Here is a 13,729-nt window from a genome sequence, read left to right as displayed (position 1 = left end):
GTAAATTGGCAAAAAATTGGAATTGGCTTATTATTGTCACATACATTGAGATACAGTGAAACCTTGTCTTGCATTTTGTTGATACAGATCGAATCAACATAAAATTACTTTTGCATCAAATCAAATTGGTGAGGATTATGCTGGATGGGGCAGCCATTTCTGGTGCCAACATAGCATGCCCACAATCACCGCTAACAATTGCCATAAGACATAGGAGCAGAATTAGGCCATTTGGCCCATCGAGTCTTCTCTGCTACCCCATCACAGCTGATTTATTACCTCTCTCAACCTCATTCTCCCGCATTCTCCCCATAACCTTTGATGGCCTGATGAATCATGAGCCTATCAACCTCCACTTTAAATGGACCCAATGTCTTGGCCTCCAGAGCTGTTTGTAGCAATGAGTTCCTCAGATTCACCACCCTCTGTCCAACTCATCATTTCTGTTCTAAAGGGACATCCTTCAATTCTGAACCAGCAATGTCACCAAAATAGGTTAGCTCGTTGGTCAATGTCTCTCCGTCTCAGAGAAGATTCTGTGTGCAAGCTGGCCGGCCTGTCTATATCACAAGATTGGGGAGCTTCAGCGTGTTCCAGCTGGCAGCTGCACACTATACATGAACTGCCAACTCCTCTCATTTGTACTGGAGCCACCATAAATTAATCTCTGTGGCATGTTGCTATGCAACTGGGAAGAGTTCTTAGAAAACAGTTGGACAACTACATGGATTAGAAAGGTTTAGAAGGCTATGGACCAAATAGATTGAGTTTGGAAGTGGCATCTAGGTTAGCAAAGGGCCAGTTTCCGTGCTGTATAACTCCAACCTTTTAAGGATCAGCTAGGATAGATGTCCTAACACCTGGGGTTGGCCAGCATGAGCAGCATCACCACCACAGTCATGAGAATGATCCCAGGTTAACATGTGAGGAGCGTTTGATGGCTCTGGGCCTGTACTCATTGGTATTTAAAAGAATGATGGAGGATCTCATAGAAACCTGTCAAATATTGAAAGGCAAAGATAGAGTGGCAGTGGAGAAAACATTTCCTTTGGTGACCAGGGAACACAGCCTCAGAATATGATGTGCCTTTAGAAAGGAGGTACAGAATTTCAGCTAAAGGATGGTAAATCTGTGGAATTCATTGCCATAGATGGCTAGGGAGTCATTTGGCATTGGATATATTTAAAGTGGATGCCATAGGTTCTTGATTACTAAGGATGTCAAAGGAAGAAAGCAGGAGAATGGGGTTGAGAGGGATAATAAATCATCCATGATGGAATGGAAAAGCTGATTCAATAGCCTAAACGACCTGATTCTGCTCATGTGCCTTATGGTCTTACACCAAGGAATGTGAAGCAACCCTAGTACATTGGCAAAAGACCACTTCTCATGCAAATCCACTAGATTCTATTCTTTGCACCGTGGTGCATAATATGGAAAGAAAAAAAAACAGTAATAAGAGATATTCTCTTACAGTTTTGGTTACCTGCTATAGGAAAGATGTCACTAAGCTGTAAAGTTTGCAGAGGATATTTAGAAAATAGAACATAGAACGTAGCTGCACAATACATGTCCTTTGGCCCACAATGTTATGCAGAACTTTTACTCTAAGACATACTGTAGCTCTCCATTTTTCCATCATCCATGTGCATATCTAAGAGTCTCTTTAATGCCCTAATGCATCTGCCTCTACCACCACCTCTGGCAGAGCATTCCACGCACCCACGATTCACATCCGACATTCTCTCTATACTTTCCTCCAATCAGCTTAAAATCATCCCTTTTATATTAGCCATTTCCAACTTGGGGGAAAAAATTCTCTGGATATCCACCCAATCATTGCCTCCTGTCATCTTGTACACCTCTATTAAATCACTTCCCACCCTCCTTCACTCCACAGAGAAAAGTCCTAGCTCATTCAACCGATCCCCATAAGACATGCTCTCTAAAATAGGTGGGGTGTATGTGGTGTCTAGAGAGGGGTAGCACCTCTAGTGAAGGGGCTTGTTGTGTCCATTCCAGTGCAGCTCACTCACTTTTGATCTCCACCGACACAGCTCTACCTATGGCTTCAAGTAGTTGCTTCCATGCAACAGCACCCACACCAATTCGACAGGTGGGCTAAACCAGGTGAGGGTAGCTGGTGGCCTCATACCCCGACGAGTTAGGAACATGCCTGTCCTAGCATGTGAAGTCAGCTCTGGTGGACGAGGCATATGAGATCGACAGTGAGATCCAACGGCCAGGAAGGTGGTTCTGCTGTGCTCTGTGGAGAGTGATGGAAATGACAAGGCAATAGCATGGTCATCCATTGTGACCAAGGAAAAACCCAGTCTGATGCACTTGTTCATACCACTGGACCCGGACTGCTGAGGTCGAGAGAGTGGAACTGCCCCTGTCTAGTGGCTTTTCCACTTTAAAAACTGTCCGGCACAGGTTCTGTCATTGTCACACTCGGCAAACCACCACTGCTAATCCAGGCCACATCCTAGTATGAGGGAATGTTACTGGGGCTCTTGGGCGTGAGTTTGAGCAGGTCGGGATTGGTCTCCATTTCTGTGAAACTTTTGGGGACCTCAATATAGAGCAAGGAACAGGCAGGCAGGACTTCCATTATCTTTACCATTACAGGAGGATGTCATTCTGAGAATTAGAATTGGAATTAGAATCAGAATCAGAATTAGAGAGTGAATGCTGACAGGTGAGAGAGATTGTGGACAGGTGAGGGGTTAAGCTGACAGGTGAGAGAGAATGTAGACAGTTGAGCAGATATGCTCATAGGTGAGATAGAATGTGAACAGGTGAGAGGATATGCTGACAGTTGCGAGGGAATGTGGACAGATGAGGAAATGTGGACAAGTGAGAGGGAATGTGGACAAGTGAGCAGGGAGGCAGACAGGTGAGAGGGAACGTAGACAGGTGAGAGGAAAGGTGAGACAGAATGCTGACAGATGAGAAAGTATGTGGACAGGTGAGGGAATGCCCACAGAGGAGAGGAAAGGTGAGAGGGAATGTGGACAGGAGAGAGGGAATGTGGATAGGTGAGAGGGAATGTGGATAGGTGAGTAGGAATGTGGACAGGTAAGTGGGAATGTGGACAGGTGAGCAGGAAGGCAGACAGGTGAGAGGGAATGTGGACAGGAGAGAGGGAATGTGGATAGGTGAGTAGGAATGTGAACAGGAGAGAGGGAATGTGGATAGGTGAGCAGGAAGGCAGACAGGTGAGAGGGAATGTTAGAGGAAAGGTGAGAGGAAAATGTGGTCAGGTGAGGGGAAGCCACAGATGCGAGGAAAGCTGAGAGGAAATGTGGACAGGTAAGAGGAATGTGGAGAGATGTGAGAGAATACAGACAGTTGAGAGGGAAGCTGTGTAAGAACATGGACAGGCAAGAGGGAATGTGGACAGGTGAGAGGGAACACAGCTCCAACTTTCAAGCTAACATACCTCCAGATGAAAGCCTACAGTATCTGATTACACACACGTACACAACTACATATACACACCCCACGTACACACAGATCCCCCTCCACACACACCTTCATATACACAAATTCCCTCTCGCCTGTCCATATTCCCTCTCACCTTCCCTGTGTGTAGTTGTGTATATGTATTATACACACACAGTTACATATACACTGACATACACAAAACCACATACCTAAGCACACTTTGCAAGGACCCCAGCAGATGTGTTTAACAGACAGGCATCTGAATTCCCATCAGGAGCAGGAACTTTCCCCTCAAACCCCTGCCCGATCCTCACCCTTCTCGTTCCCAGACCTGTTCGGAGATCTGGGACACTTTGAGAGTGCCTAGATTACATGCTAATTACTAACAATTGCGTTTATATTACTTTATTCCAGGGTAGGAGCCGCCGCAGCCCATTCCAGAGCGCAGTCACTATTGCAACGTAGGAAGCACAGAGGCCAATTTAAGCACAGCAAGATTCCACAAACAACCGCGTGACGGTGGCGGGATGACCGAATGACCGCTCACCCGGGACACCAGAACTCATCAGGACCTCCGGTAAAGGTGAGGGGGGGAGGGTTAGGGGGGGACGTACTTTACACAGATCCCCACGCACTAGGGTCTGGAACACATTGCCGGAGTGGGGGCCGTTATAACAGCTGATTGAGATAAGCACTTTGATGTAGAGAAAGCCCCCTTTGCTCTTTCTATATTGTGTACATAAAAAAGGTACCGGAAAAGGGACCAGTAACATCACGAAGGATCCCACCGACTCTGCTCGTGGACTGTTTGATCTACTCCCATCAGGGAGGAGGCTACGTAGCATGCACGCCAGGACCACCAGACTCAAAAACAGTTAAGGCTCAGCAACACCTCCACCACTAACTCACTTCAACACACTCCCAACACCACTTTATGACTTCCTGTCAGCTACCTTACAGATATTCCCGTGCCTCACGTCACTTTATGGACATAAACTCAATCTATGTATATAAGCTAACTTGCGGTTTTATATTTATTTGTTTTTTTTTAATTATTGTGTTCTTTATCCTATTGTGCTTTTATGCTGTATCGAATTGGGAGTAACAATTATTTCATTCTTTTACACTTGTGTACTGGAAATCCCATTCCCATTCTGACATGTCTATCCACGGCCTCCTCTACTGTAAAGATGAAGCCACACTCAGGTTAGAGGAACAACACCTTATATTCCGTCTGGGTAGCCTCCAACCTGATGGCATGAACATCGACTTCTCTAACTTCTGCTAATGACCCACCTCCCCCTCATATCCCATCCGTTATTTATTTATATACACACATTCTTTTTCTCTCTCTCTCCTTTTTCTCCCTCTGTCTCTCTCTCTCTATACCCCTTGCCCATCCTCTGGGGTTTCCCCCCTCCCCCTTTTCCTTCTCCTTGGGCCTCCTGTCCCATGATCCTCTCATATCCCTTTTGCCAATCACCTGTCCAGCTCTTGGCTCCATCTCTCCCCCTCCTGTCTTCTCCTATCAGTTTGGATCTCCCCCTCCCCCTCCCACTTTCAAATCTCTTACTAGCTCTTTCTTCAGTTAGTCCCGACGAAGGGTCTCGGCCTGAAACGTCGACTGTACCTCGTCCTAGAGATGCTGCCTGGCCTGCTGCGTTCGCCAGCAACTTTGATGTGTGTTACTTGAATTTCCAGCATCTGCAGATTTCCTCGTGTTTGCGTCAACAATCTTGAATCGGCCATGAAGGGTTGCAAAGAAATGGGCGGAGCAGTTAAGGGGACAATTCCTTCAGGGACACTGGAATAGTGAGACTTATCCATCTTTTTAAACGGAAGGGGGAGATTTTTCATTGGGGGGGCTATGGGCTGTGTAGGAGGGAAGGGTCAGATTGATGGTGGAGTAGATTAAAAAGGTAGCACAGCATTGCGGGCCGAAGGGCCTGTACTGTGATGCTTTGCTCCACGTTCTGTGTAAATTCAAATAGTCCCGGAGGCGTTTGCAAGCAACAGGATTCGGGTTTGGCACGGCACTCACCCTGGCGTCTCCCAGTGGAACAGTGGAGATGAAAACTTCCATCATTAAGGATCCCCATCAAACAGGACATGCCCTGTTCTCATTGCTACCATCAAGGAGGAGGTACAGGAGCCTGAAGACACAAACTCAACATTTCGGGAACAGCTTCTTCCCGTCCGCCATCAGATTTGTGAATAGACAATTGTCGTGGCATAGCCGCGAAAAGATATTAAATATCCAATATCTGACATGAAGCCTGATTCTGAAGAGCCAACCGCAGCTACTGAAGAGGCCGTAGGAAATAAATCCGCCACCCTCTCCATGGGAAATAACAGCGTGTGTGTGCAGCCTGTTCCCAGTTAATTCCGCCTTCGGCTTTAAACCCAAACCAGGTTCATTGTAACCCACAAGAAAACTTCCAGACACAAACAAGAGAAAATCTGCAGATGCTGGAGATGCCAGCAACACACACACACACACACAATGCTGGAGGAACTCAGCAGGCCCGGCAGCACCTATGGAAAAGAGTACAGTCGACGTTTCGGGCCGAGACTCTGCAAACTTTCACAGACTGCCCACCAAAAAAAAAGCGAATCGTGTAAGTAAAATTTAAAATGCGTTTAAATCTTATTTAAATAATATTTTAAATGTCAACGGCAGGTAGGCCCCTGTTTAAATGAAGCCCAGAGACAGAAATGAATTCCCAGTGTCCCAGCTCCGCCCTCCTACCCTCTCCCCCCACCCCCGTCCACTGGGGAGGAGTGGGGGCGACACAACGCGAGGACACAAAATTAAAAAAAAACTGTTAGAGGTAGTGGAGGGTGGACAAGAGTGTATGGGAAATTGGCCATATCGGGTTCTGGAGAAATAGGGGCAGAGCTTATAAGGGAACAATTCTTTCAGGAACACCTGCATAGTGCGATTTGTCCAAACTTTTTTTTTAAGCGGAAGGAGAGAAATCTTCCTTCATCAGCGGAACTTCCCTCGCGGCGTAATATGCACTCAGTGACCTCCTTATTAGGTACGCCTGTCCCCCTGCTCGTTAATTCACATATCTAATCGACCAACATTGTGGCAGCAACTCAGTGCATGCAGACATGGTCAAAAGGTTCAGTTGTTGTTCAGACCAAACATCAGAAGGGGGAAGAAATGTGATCTAAGTGACTTTGACCGTGGAATGATTGTTGATGCCAAATGGGCAGGTTTGAGTTTCTCAGAAACTGCTCATCTCCTGGGATTTTCACTCAAATCTAGAGTTTACAAAAAATGGTGTGAAAAATCAAAATTAAAAAATATGGCATGAAGTGAATGCAGTTCTGTGGGTGAAAACACCTCGTTAATGAGAGAGTCAGAGGAGAATGGCCAGACTGGTTCAAGCTGACAGGGAGGTGACGGTAACTCAAATCACCACATGTTACAACAGTGGTGTGCAGAAGAGCGTCTCTGTACATGTCGAACCTTGAGGTGGACGGGCTACCGCACCAGAAGACCACGAACGTATACCCAGTGTACACTTTACTAAGGACAGGAGGGACCAAATGAAGAGGCCACCCAGTGTAATTAGCTTGAAACTTATACGGAGGCGTGGGAGGGACGGTCTTAGCTCAAATATCGTTATGCGGAAAATTCTACGCTCCCTTAACCTTTGCTGTCTTTATAAATTAGCATCATTCCCCCCAAAACGCGGCCGTTTTGCTCTGTCGCCAGGGCAGGCTGTCTGAAATCGAAACCTTGCCTAGTTTCGGCGAGAGTCCGATCCGAGATGAACGGGTTGGCTGTCTCCTTGGTGCCGCCTCATCTGCACTTTAGAATGCAAACTGACTATCAGTGCGCAGATGAATTTTGGAAATAAATGCGACCGGTGCGGGATAGTATTAAAAGGACGGGCCTGTTTCTGCGCTGAGGCGCCCTACGGCTCCATGAACTGGATTTTCGGGGGCCTTGGGTGAAGAGGGGGAAGAGGTGGGGGTAATAGTGAGTAAGGGGAAGGGGGCTGGACGCGTTTCCAGAAAGGTCTTGCGATGCCCTGTGCTTTAAATGAACCAGTGTTGAACCATCACTGCACAACACGGCGCCTTCGGATTTGAAACAAAATCAAAACCAGAATCGGTTTGATTGTCGTTGATACACGTAGTGAAATGGTTCTGTCAGGTTGTTACAGCTGGGGGTGGTAATAGGGACACGCTCCCTCTACCTATTAAACGCTCCCAATGGCGTGTGTCTCAAATAGTTCTGACAGCTCCTGGCCTTCACGTGTGGCTTAGCTGCTAAACCTGACAGAACCGTTTCCACTGACAGGAGAAGGGGCAAAGGCCGATTGCTGGCGCCTTGTAGCCTGTCGCTTCGAGTAGATGAGTCTTGTCTGGCAGCTCATCTAGGAAAAGGAACGCTCTATACCCACTCATTGGGAAGGCTTCGGGAGAAATCCCCGGGGAAAACCCGGAGCTGGAGCCAGTCCTTCGTTGAGTTAGACGCTGACTGGTACCAAACTGTATCAGTCTCTGCCGCTCCTTTGGGTTCATCAGATGCGTGGAGAGGGGGAGCTTGCTACATAGGCAACAGCTTGCTCTCCATGTCGTACTGCCCAGGCTTGTGTACCTGGACAACTGGGACACAACATCCGCGGTCGGCAGAGGGCCCACAGGTCCTGAAGTGTGTGGTTTTGCGGCCGCATTGCAGTGCAATCTACACAAGTATCTATAGAGTGAGGATCATTCTAATCGCTGACATCATCGTCTGGTTCGGAGCGGCCACCGCACAGGATCGGAAAAAAAAACTACAGAAAGTTGCACGCTCAGCCGGCTCCTTCATGAGCTCCGACCTCCCCAGCATTGAGGACATCTTCAAAAAGCGATGCCTCAAAACGGCGACATCCATCATTAAGGACCCCCATCACCCAGGACATGTCCCCTTCTCATTGCCCCCATCAGGGAGGGGGTACAGGAGCCTGAAAGACGCACACTCAACGTTTCCTCCCCTCTGCCAACGGATTTCTGAATGGGCAATGAATCCACGAACACTATCTCACTAACATTTCCCTCTCTTTTTTGCACTACGTTATTTTTTTCTGTACCGTACTTCTTATTGCAATACGTAATAAGAAAACTATAATTAGCAATGTATTACTGTATTTATAAGACAACGGCATACCCCAATGATATTAAACTTGATTCTAATATCTACATATAAGTAATTTTCATTTAATAAGAGTGCATAAGGTAACAAGCATATATATTCTAGATATTAAACGGCGCTGTGGATCTGGTTGCACGTCCGTGTCGACCCGGCACATGCTGTCACGGGAAATTTCTTCGATCAATTCGGCAGGGACTTCAGGTCCGACGCGGTCTCTCCAGGTCTCAGTCCCATGTCTGTCCGAAAGGACCCTGGTCTCATCAGCGTTTCCGGCCCTCTCTGGTTATTATCCTGCAGGAATCGGCCAGCTGAACAGATTTTTACGTCCGCTCTCAGGGACTCACGCATGTCCATAACACCCTAAGACATAGGAGCAGAAGTAGACCATTCGGCCCATCGAGTCTGTTCTGCTATTCCATCATGGTTGATTTATTATTCCCCTCACCCCTTTCTTCCGCCTTCTTCCTGAGACCTTTGACACTGAATAATCAAGGACCTCCGCTTCAGTGACAGTCTCCACAGCCGTCTGTGGTAATGAATTTTACAGATTCCTCATCATCTCTCTCCTACTATTCTGAGACTCTCCCACTACTGGAAACATCCTCTCCACATCCACTCTGTCTAGGTCCTTAAATATTCACCAGGTTTCAATATCTGTACTCCAGCGAGTACAGACCCAGAGCTAGCAAACGCTCTTCGTACGTGAAATCTTTCATTCCCGGGATCATTCTCGTGAACTTTCTCTGGATCCTCTCCAATACCAGCACATCCCTTTTCGAATAAGTGGCCCAAATCAGCTCACAGTACTCCAAGCGCAGCCTAGAATTTATCAGGACCAGAATATAAAATGTCCTGCAAGCGGAGACGGGCGAATCCTTCAACATTCGCGGTCCCGCTCTGATACACTACGGCAAACCAGATCCACACAGTATCTCGGTGAAGTATCTGTTCTTTCCTGCGGCCACATCACAGGAGATATCGTATCTTTCAGCAAAATCCATTCGTCAAAGTTGATATCAAGTGCTAAATTCTCCTCTTGGTGGTCGTTTCAAATATGCGGATATTTATTTACTTAGAGATACCGCGCGGACCAGTCCCTCCCGGCCCAACGAGTCGCAACCCATCTAATTAACCTTAGCCTAATCACCGAGACAATTTACAATGACCGATTAACCGGTACGTCTTTGGAGTGCGAGGGGAAACCGGAGCACCCGGGGGAAACCCACGCGGTTCACGGCGAGAACGTACCTACAGACAGGGCTAGAATTCCGGCGCCCCAGAGCGGAGCTAACCGCTACGCTCCTGTTGAGCCCTAAAGATATGCAGTACATAGCTAAATAAATCTGCTGGTTTCTAATTTGCTTTCCCCACCTCTCCCGCGACTCCCTGAAATAATTCAGTCATCAATACAACAATTCTGGCGATGCTGGAAATCCAGAGTAACGCACACAAAAGGCCCGGGAAACTCAGCAGGTCAGGCAGCATTTAAAGAGGGGAATAAACGGTCGACGTTTCAGCGGGACTGGGGGTCTGAAATCAGAAGGTGCAATCATTTGCGCATTGTAATGACTTCCGCAATACAACACTCTGGGGGAGTGGTGCGAAAATACCGGCTCACTCCGTCCAGCAAACAGCGCCGTGAAGGAACAGAGTCCATCCCGCACCCACCCAAGTGGGCATAGATTTAGGGGCAAGGGGAGAGGTATCGGGGGGATCTGAGGGACATCTTCCGGGCAGCTGGGGCTCGTCAGCCGTGGCTGGCAGTCCATCTAGGACAAGGAAAAGCCTGGGCTGTACCCCACGCAGGGAGAAGGTTTCAGTCGTAAACCCCGAGGAAAAATCCGGAGCTGGAGTCCCTCAGGCAGTCCTGCGTTGAGTCCCACGCCGACTGGCAACTCTCAGCTGCGTGGAGAGGGGGAGCCTGTTACATAGGATTCGGTTTACTCTCCGTAGCCGACTGCCCTGACCTGCCTAGACAGCGAGACCGCAACATACGTTGTCCACCCTGGCCTTCGATGTTGGGGTGAACGGTGTTCGATAGGGATCCAACAGCCCGAACAGCCTCTCAGTGATACGTGGCTCTACCCCAACACGCAAAAACAGACGCAAAGCCACAAACGTGTCTACAACGACCCAGTTTATTAATTTATTTTTACATTTATTGAGCTGCAGCGCGGAATCGACCCTTAGCAGGGCCAGCGATCACAGATGGGGTTCGACTCCCGCCGCAGTCTCCAAGGAGTTTTTTTTTAAACTTTCTCCTCGCGAGCGCGTGGGTTTTCTCCGGGTGCACCGATTTCCTCGCCCTGCCGTTAGTAGGCTGGTAGCTACTGATCATCCAGATTAGTACGTTGGCGCCAGAAGCATAGTGACACTTGCGGGCTGCCCCCAGCAGACCCTTGGATTGCGTTGGTCGTTGACGCAAAACGGCTATTTCACTAAAAGAGAAAATCTGCAGCTACTGGAAATCCAAGTAACACATACAGAAATGCTGGAGAAACTCAGCAAGCCAGGCAGCATCTACAGTCGACCTTTCGGGCCCAGACCCTTCATCGGGACGTTTCGATGTACACTTAATAAAGAAGGCATTAGCTTTAGCTTAATTTTGGCTCAATTCGATATTTTCGGCCGAGACCCTTCATCACGGCTGGCTTCTTTTCTTCCCATTTCCTTTCCAGTCTTGATAAAGAGTATTAGCCCGAAACATCAACTCTTTATTCTTCTCCATGGATGCTGCCTGGCCCGTTGAGTTCCTGAAGCATTTTGTGTGTGTTACTCTTGTATTTAGGAAGGGAACAGATACCCAAGGAACCCATTCGGCCAATCGGTTCCACCTAGCCCATTCCCCCGCCCAAACCGTGCACTCTAGGTATTCTGCTCGCGGCAGTTCAATCTGCCTCTTTCCATTCCAAACTAAAAGCACTCACTGCGTTAGAAAAAAAACTTCTTTTCCCGTCAAATAATTACTTCAGGAATTATTTAAACGATGAAAGTAGCAAACTAAACAGAATTCCTCTTTGCCCAGTGAGAGTCGGCGCTGTGTTTCCGCTATGTTAGAGGGTGCACGTGGAAAAAAAGCCCTCAAAACTAAGAGACTACAGCCTGAGGCGAAGTCCAAAATGGAGCTAGACCGCCCCCTGGCGGTCCGATACGTGTCTACAACCCTTGTGTGCAGCCCGAAGTACCGTACGGTAGTGTCCCTGCAATGCACATATTGTACTCCCCGCAGCCCGGGACACCAGGCGGAACCGGAGATCCATTTAAATAACTATCTCTCCCTCAAAATATACAGACTCCCCTCAACAAGGTATTTTAAGGCAATTCCCTTCATTTTCCTTTTGCAGATTCAGACGAACTTTTGAAAAGTATTAATTTTATTTACTTATTTTATAAATACAGCGCGGGACAGGAGCTTCGAGCCGCGCTGTTGGTAACCCACCCACCGATTTAACCCTAGCCTAATCACGGGATAATTTGCAATGACCGATTAACCTACTAATCGGTACGCCTTTGTACTGTGGGAGGAAACCCGAGCACCGGGAGCAAACCCACACGGGCATTCTCCTTACATTGGAACCCCGGACTGAACTGCAAACTCCAACGCCCCGAGCTGGTATGGCGTACCCCGAACTGCTACCGTATTAAAATATATATTTAGATGGTTTAATATGGGAATTGAATATAATATATTTCTCATTATATAGGAGTCCACCCGCGACTGTGCCTATATTTCTGCCAAGGAATGTAAATGCCGGCGTGTATGCCGCTGTGGGTTTGTGTTTGGATACGTGTTTGGGTATGTGCTTGTGCGCACCTGCACATTGAGCTCTGCACGGAGCGCGTGTGCCTATTCGTGTCTGTGTCGGATAGCCCTACGTGTGCGGGGCTTTGACAGTGAGCGCGAGTCACCACCTGCACACGAATGTGGATGCTAGCGTGCCCTACACGGCAGGGCTTTGAGCCGAGCTCTGCCGCCGTTGCCTCGCCGTCCCACCAGCCCACCCCACCCCACCCCGCCGAGGTGTAACCCTCATCACGTCCCCGCGCCCTCTGCCGCACTCTGTTCCTGCGGTGTAATCGCGGGATAGCATTGGTTCTCCGCACGCTACGTTCCACACCAGTCCTCCCCCGGGAATATCCCCAGGAAGTCTTTCTCCCAAACAGTGTGTCTGCAACTGGTTCGCAACTCCGCAGAAAATTAAACTGCGCGCCCCGAGCAGCTGAACAAACGCAACGAGTTTCTTTTTAAGCCACGAATGTGCACGGACTAAATTTAAACGAACACGGGACAATCGACTATTGACATAAATTGACTTTGAACTTTGAGTACTTCACTGATTACAACCCTACCTCGGTTGTCACTATTTTCCAAAAAACAGCAATCACGCCGGTGCATAAAAACAGTCAGAATCACAAGGGGCACTCACCGAGGTTCTGTTAAAGTGTATATCAAAATGAACAATGCAACGATATTCCGTGGAAAATAGTCTAAATTTTTTTTTGTTTTCGCGTTAAACCTTACAAAAGAGAAATTCGATTACAGTACAAGTCCGGAGTTAAAAGACGTGAGTGCAAACCTGCGCTGAGAGGGGAATCCTGCCGCCCTGGGAAGTGACTGAGTCTCTGGTCTTTGGGGGGTATCCCAGTGCTAGTTAAATTGTTCCGATGTCCGCTCTCTCTCTCTCTCTCCGTGAGAGTGGGGCGATCCTAACTAGGAAAGCCCAGCTTAATACCGATCTATTGCAGCCCGTGTAATAGCAAAAAAATGCAGCTTTCGTAAGGTGTTACGACATGGGTCTAGAGGAGGGAGGGGGGGAGGACTGGGGGGCGGTGGACGGAAAGAGGGAAATGAATGTCATGATGTGACACATGTAATATCTCATTTGAGAGAGATCGCTGCCAGCGGCAGCATTTTTGTCTAACGTAACCACATTCCATTTCTCATAAGATCATTATATTCACTCCTCTGGGAACAAAGAAATCTCGTACTCCAAAGTCACAGCTCGGGTTAACGCTAAAGTCGTCGGGAGCATCCTGGGTTACAACGGGTGTCACCTCGAGGGGCAGGAGAGAGCGCGAACGCTCTTTGTTGTCCCTCCCAGCCGCCTCAATGTTACGGGGCAC

The 13,729-nt window shown here is 48.1% G+C and overlaps 1 protein-coding gene across 3 annotated transcripts in view; it reads right to left on the bottom strand.

The window, feature by feature from the left end:
* col12a1a (collagen, type XII, alpha 1a) overlaps positions 1–13,326 on the bottom strand; it is a 393,755-nt gene extending 380,429 nt beyond the window's left edge. For 2 of the 3 annotated variants that reach the window (XM_072264772.1, XM_072264773.1), the window contains exon 1: positions 13,183–13,326. The gene's annotated coding sequence lies outside the window, so the exon portion shown is untranslated. The remainder of the gene's footprint in view (positions 1–13,182) is intronic. The other variant, XM_072264774.1, reaches the window with a different exon arrangement.
* Positions 13,327–13,729: the final 403 nt, after the last annotated feature.

The sequence above is a fragment of the Mobula birostris genome, chromosome 8 (assembly GCF_030028105.1).
Source record: "Mobula birostris isolate sMobBir1 chromosome 8, sMobBir1.hap1, whole genome shotgun sequence".
Classification (NCBI taxonomy): Eukaryota; Metazoa; Chordata; class Chondrichthyes; order Myliobatiformes; family Myliobatidae; genus Mobula; species Mobula birostris.
Note: the sequence above shows the minus strand (reverse complement) of the source record. Positions and strands in the feature narration are given on the sequence as shown.